Genomic DNA, 6,804 nt, shown 5'->3' with positions numbered 1-6,804 from the left:
TCAATAGAAAGTTGAAGAAAAAGATGCCCATTTGGCCATCATTGTCATCCTTCTTTGTCTTGATGGCCCTCGACAGCCTCTGAAAATGATCTTGGTATTGGACCGCATTCAAAATGAAAAGAGGATAGACACTAAACTCCAAAGGGATATATGCTACGTACCATTAGCCATCTCCCTTCGCCATCTTAATTCCCACAACTGGCATTAATGCCATCATCTTTCAGCTTGAATGCTACTATTGTGCATAACAGAGTTCAATTTTTTTGCATATAAGATGATCAATGGGGGACCTCTAGACAAGAAGCTAAAGATCAAAATGTTATTGTCACAGCGGATGTTATTAAAAATATATTCGGTATAGAATTTAATATGACATTGATACCTGACAAGTGCACGAGACATTGATAGCTTAAACAATTGCTGCCTGATATTTATTCCATTTTTTTAATATTTCAAATTGGTAAATACATATTGATCTTAATATCTTCGTAATATGAAACGTAACATTAATGAAATATTGCCCCTCTACCCCCAATGTACATCATATAAATCTACTAAAGGGCTCAAAATTGTACTCTATACAAGTAAAAAGTCCCTAATATATAATTGGTTTGTTTCTGTCTTCACAAGCCGACTTTATCTAGTGGTTAGAATTTAGAAACTCAATGTTAAAGCTTAAATTAGGGGACAAAAAAGTTGAAAGCTTAATGTCATCTTTATATTTGTAAATGCCAATGGGGTATGGAAAATGATAGTCACATGCAGTCCTAATCCAGCCTCTATTGTCCATCACACAACACCATGTGACTCTCACTAGAGTATGGCTGCGTGATGGAAAGATTGCGACTTGAGAAGTAAGGGAGCCATAAAAATCGGATTTGGAAGTGTATGAATAGTAGGTTTCATAGGATTTAAATTTCACCATATTCTTCTATATACTTAAATTGCACATTTTCAATATGTAATAATACAATGATTTTGTTATTAAGAGGATTTTAACACAACAAAAAAAAACCCACACTATCATACATATACAAAAAATTTTGTAAGTCTATAAAAGAATATGTATATAGGAAAGTATAACAAAATTTTGGGTAGCAAAGGGTGTCCGTACGCAAGAATTAAAGTTTTACTTAATGATTTTTCTTTCAATTTTTACGGAATATATTTTTTTTGATAATCAAAATTTAAAAATCACAATTCGAATCAAAGACTTAACGAATGTCCATCAAAAAAGAAAAGAAGCGAAAGATTACAAATTTTGTGACAAATTCACCTAAAGATGCATGACTATGACCACTATCATTAATTAATTATTAATATTATCATAATATATAGATCTATAAATTTATAGTTAGATTTAATAAATAGAGTCGTCACAAATTTTTTTTAATTAGGTATGATTGACCACCTAAGGCATCTATTCTTTTACAGAGCTTCTAAGTTTGATTAAAGGTCCCTAAAAAAATATGTTCAGATATACATACCAGAACAAAGTTTGAGAATTCGGTTACATGTGAGAAATGTTATAGCACCCCCACATATCCATCCAAAAGATGGTATCATATTATTTTAAATTTATCCTTAGGTTTTGATTGTAATAGTTTTAAAAATTAATGTAAAATATTGAAAATAATTCTTAATATTCTCTATTAATCTGACAGAACTTTTAAAAATATTTTATTACTTTAAGAGTATTCAAGGCTCTCATTTGTTTCCTTAAAGATGTTAGATTTGTTTTGTTTCATTTTTTGTTGAAAATATATCTAATTATTTCACAATTTTGATCAAATTAAAAGTATTTTCTCTTTTTGAATTTCTAAATTTTTCAACATTTGGGCCTATTTAGAAATTTTTTTATTTATCTTTCTTTTTTTTATTTATAAATTTTTCACCATTTAGGTCAATTTAAAAATATTTTTTCTTTTGAAATTTCTAAATTTTTCATCATTTAGGCCTATTTAAAAATTCTCTTTTTTGTGTTTTTTTTTAAGAAAATAATATGACAATTACTTTTCTTGATATTTCATTTAAATTCTTTCACAATTTGGGACAAATTTAAACAAATTTCTTACTTAGAGGTTTCTTAAGAAATTTACCATTTGAAATTTTTTAAAATTTTTTAAAAATCTCATTATTGGATAATTGTGGAAAATAACCAAAATTTTTTATTTTTTTATTTTTTAATTAAAAATAAATATTAATTATTGTTATTAAAATTTTATCTAAATTATTTCACAATTTGAGATAAATTTAGACAAAATTTTTTACTTAGAAATTTTACAAAAAATTACCATTTAAAATTTTTATAAATTCTATCAATGGATAATTAATACTTATTTTCAAAAAATATTTTATTGTTTTATTTTTATTCTTTTTTTAAATTTAATAATACAAAAATACTAAATAAATAATAATAAATACCAAATAGGAAAATGGTTCAACTCAACGACTAGAAGGCTCAGCTCAACTGCAGAAAAAAAGTTGGAATAGCTTAAAAAACGGCTCGGCTTGACTCTACTTGAGACAAATTGAAAAAAATCGTCGGAATCTAGGAATTTTTTAGATTTTTTTGCAAAATATTTTTTTAAAACCCAAAAAAAAAATCTTTTAAAGATTTTCTTGACTGTTTTTTCTAATTTTTGCCTTTTTCTCTATTTTTTGTGTGTTTGTGTGATCTATGTGAACATATATTTATAGGGTCCTAAATATGAGAATTCCAATCCATAAAAGAATTTCAATTTCCTTTGAATTTGAACTTTAAATCTAATTCTAACTTTACAAACCGGTTTTAATAATTTCATATAAACTCAACTACTTATTTTTTTATTATTTTTTTATTAATAAAATTATCTCAAGTAAAACTCTAAAGAGATTGGGATATTTATAAATATTGTCCATACTCAGGCTGGAAAAGTTAGACCGGAAACATTTCCTAAACCTTGGAGAAGAGGGTATTATTAATGTCCAGATATACATAGAATAAAAGAGACCAAAAAAATCACTGTTTACAATTATGGCTACAATAATTTAATGTGGGGGTGATTAGCCTGGAAGTGTAAGTGAAATGAATAAATAGGAATGTGGTAGTCGGAGACAAGGGGAATGAGTGATTGGATGTTGATTAAGAGAAGAAGGGGCAATGCCGTTAATTGTCATTAAACCATTGCTGGGGATTATGGGTGAATATGTTTGAATTATGAACATTATGAGAAAAATATATGAATGCAATGTTTTGCGAAGCGGGTGGGAGAGTGTGGGGCTAAGTGATGTTACCAACATTTGGTGGATGAAAAAGAGTGGGAAGAGAGAGCCACGTGAGTCGATGGAGCTCCAGGAAGAGGGAGGAACGCGGAGTTAGACTTCATAATGAAAAAGAAATCAAAAGGCTTATTGAACAACAATTAAAAAGAAAAAAAAAATATATATTGGGGGATATGAGTTAGTTTCAAGTTTCAACAGTAGACTGATTTGATTTTTAACTCGCTGCCTTCCTGTGGGAATAAGTGTGTCTCTGACTCAAAATCTCACTTTCATTGGTCCCTAATTTTGGGACCCTCTGCCTGGAATTATGGCTCAAACTCAACCCCCGGTCAGGCAAATTTTTTGGGGCCCCACAGATTGATGTATTTTTTTAAATATAAAATGAGAGTTTGACCTGAGCCATCCTCTACCGTCTACAAAAATGTTTCAATTGACCATCACTTGGTGCAATTACACAAATCCCCCACGTGTCATTCCTTAGATGTCTGACGGGGACCTACATACAAATAAATCGCATTCTCTTTCTCACCCCCCCAAAGTCTATTTATACCCCATTTTCTCTTCCTTTCATTCCAAAGCCCACCCTCTCTTCCATCTCCTCCCACTTTCTCTTCTCTCCCTGTATGCTTTCCTTTTTTTTTCAAAGGAACAAGCGCAAAACACTCTTGCCCTCGAGCACATCCAAAACCAGAGAAACCCTTCTGACTTCTCCCTTTTAAAAGCTATGGCTTCTTTCACAGGTAGTTGGGCCAAAGCCCAGATTTCCCATCCTCTTTCCTCCTCAACAGTAGATTTGGGCTTCTCTCCAACATCCTTCATCTGGAAGAAGCGGCAGCCCAATAAAACTAGTCTTACGAGAAGCAACAACATCTACATTATTCACTCAGCTTTGCACTCTCCTTCGGTTCTCCATATCCAAAAGCAACCATATGAAAACCCCTTAAACCCCTGGGAAGACACGTCATTAGTAAAACGCAAAACCCCGCACAAGCCCCAACAACAGCCGCAGTGGAACTTCCTCCAAAGAGCTGCAGCCATGGCCCTTGACATGGCTGAAAGCGCGTTGGTGTCACGCGAGCTACAACACCCACTTCCTAAAACCGCTGACCCACGTGTGCAAATCTCCGGAAATTTCGCTCCCGTCCCTGAAAAACCCGTCAAGCAATCTCTTCCAATCACCGGCACCATCCCTTCTTGCATTAACGGCGTTTATGTCCGCAACGGCGCCAACCCTTTATTCGAACCCGTTGCTGGCCACCACTTTTTCGACGGTGATGGCATGGTACATGCCGTTTCCATTGGTAACGGGAACGCCAGCTACGCTTGTCGTTTTACTGAAACGCAAAGACTTTTACAAGAAAAAGAATTGGGCCGCCCTGTTTTCCCTAAAGCAATTGGTGAACTACATGGCCACTCAGGGATTGCCAGGCTTTTGCTTTTTTATGCGAGAGGTCTTTTCGGCCTTGTTAATCACAAACAAGGCACTGGAGTTGCTAACGCTGGCTTAGTATATTTCAATAACCGACTTCTAGCTATGTCCGAAGATGATCTTCCTTACCATGTGCGCATCACTTCCTCAGGTGATTTAGAAACAGTTGGAAGATACAATTTTGATTATCAACTTAAATCCACAATGATTGCACATCCCAAAATTGATCCTTTTTCCAAGGAACTCTTTGCTTTGAGTTACGATGTTGTCCAAAAGCCTTACTTGAAGTACTTCAGGTTTTTACCTGACGGTACAAAATCACTAGATGTCGAGATTCCTCTATCCGAACCAACTATGATGCATGATTTTGCCATCACCGAGAATCTCGTGGTGATCCCTGATCAGCAGATGGTGTTCAAGCTACAAGAAATGATTACCGGCGGCTCTCCTGTGATTTACGACAAGAACAAGAAGTCCCGGTTTGGGATTCTTTCTAAAAATGCAAGTGATTCTAAGGATATTATATGGGTTGAATCGCCTGATACTTTCTGTTTTCATCTCTGGAATGCCTGGGAAGAGCCAGAATCGGATGAAGTTGTGGTGATTGGTTCCTGCATGACACCTCCTGACTCTATTTTCAACGAATGTGAGGAGAGTTTAAAGAGTGTATTGTCCGAAATCAGGCTTAATTTGAAGACAGGTAAGTCCACGCGCCGCCCAATAATCTCAGAATCAGAGCAAGTGAACTTGGAAGCAGGGATGGTGAACAGGAACCGGCTTGGAAGGAAGACACGGTATGCTTATCTTGCCATTGCTGAACCATGGCCTAAAGTGTCAGGATTTGCGAAGGTTGATCTTTTTACTGGGGAGGTAAAAAAACACGTTTACGGTTATAGAAGATATGGTGGGGAACCGTTTTTCTTACCTCGAGACGACAATTCTGAATCTGCTGAAGATGATGGCTATATTCTTTCCTTTGTTCACGATGAGAAGAATTGGAAATCAGAGCTTCATATTGTGAACGCCATGAATTTACAGCTTGAAGCTTCAATTAAATTACCGTCCAGAGTTCCATACGGCTTTCATGGAACGTTTATAGACGCTAAGGCCCTGGTCAATCAATCTTAATTAAACGTAAATTAAGTTAAAAAAATTACCTTACATGGAGATTTTTACCAGAGGGATGGTTCAGAGTACAGATCCCCAGATTCTCCTGGAAATTTATTTTTTTGGGTTACGTATGGGTTTTTTTTACCCCTTTGTTATAGGTTTCAAGGAACCAACTTTGTAGCTTTTAAGCATGTAGCTATAGAATTTGAGCTCAGCTGGTTTCTGTTTCCTTCTTTCCTTTAATTTCATTTTTATCGCTTGAATTTTCACTTTCTACATTGTAGATAATAAGTATTAATAGTTTACAGTTTTAATTTGCAGTGTACAAATGCAGAATTTGCCTATGTCTTTTTTGGTCAAGAAGAATTTGCCTGTTTCAGCTGTTCCCATTTTTCTTAAATTAATGCTGACAGACTATTATTTTTCGTGCATGTTTTTTCTTTTTTATCTACAATTAAGTTTGAATAAGTTTTTTTGCATTTCGCCAGCAGTTAAACTTTTAGTTAAAAGACTAGGATTCAATCATTTCAAACGTAACTTTTTATCTTTTGGGTTTTAGCTGCTACTAACTTAAGATTTTTTTTCCCTCTTGTCTGCATATATAGAAGAGATTTCTGAGTCCAAAAGCACATGCTATGGATCCATGGTCGGTTCAAGACTTGAAAGTGATTTAAAAATTTTTAGAGAAAATAGAAAAGACAACACTAACTAATAAACATATATATATATATTAACAGAGTGATCAATTCATAAACATAGTTAAGATTCAATGTTAAGGCAGGGAGGGTGAGAATCTAAGATAATGAGATGCTTTTGATTTGATTAAAGATAGCTTCTTAATTAAAATGACTCTGTTTCGGAGTGAATGCAAGTGGATGAAAATTATAAAATATTAAAGGCACAAAACCCGAAATACCTACCAGCGGTTAAGTGTAAGCAGGATCCCGAAGTGTAATGAAAGCAGTGAAAAAGCCAATAAATGCGCTCTTTACTCCATACAT

The 6,804-nt window shown here is 34.1% G+C and overlaps 1 pseudogene across 1 annotated transcript; it reads left to right on the top strand.

The window, feature by feature from the left end:
• Nucleotides 1-3,827: 3,827 nt before the first annotated feature.
• LOC111318664 (9-cis-epoxycarotenoid dioxygenase NCED2, chloroplastic pseudogene) lies at nt 3,828-6,032 on the top strand (annotated as a pseudogene). Its single transcript, XR_016334163.1, has one exon. The product of XR_016334163.1 is annotated as a 9-cis-epoxycarotenoid dioxygenase NCED2, chloroplastic pseudogene (transcript).
• Nucleotides 6,033-6,804: the final 772 nt, after the last annotated feature.

This window comes from Durio zibethinus, chromosome 26, assembly GCF_047325235.1.
Source record: "Durio zibethinus cultivar Kanyao isolate XHJ-2024 chromosome 26, ASM4732523v1, whole genome shotgun sequence".
Classification (NCBI taxonomy): Eukaryota; Viridiplantae; Streptophyta; class Magnoliopsida; order Malvales; family Malvaceae; genus Durio; species Durio zibethinus.
This window is presented reverse-complemented; position numbering and strand designations above follow the sequence as displayed.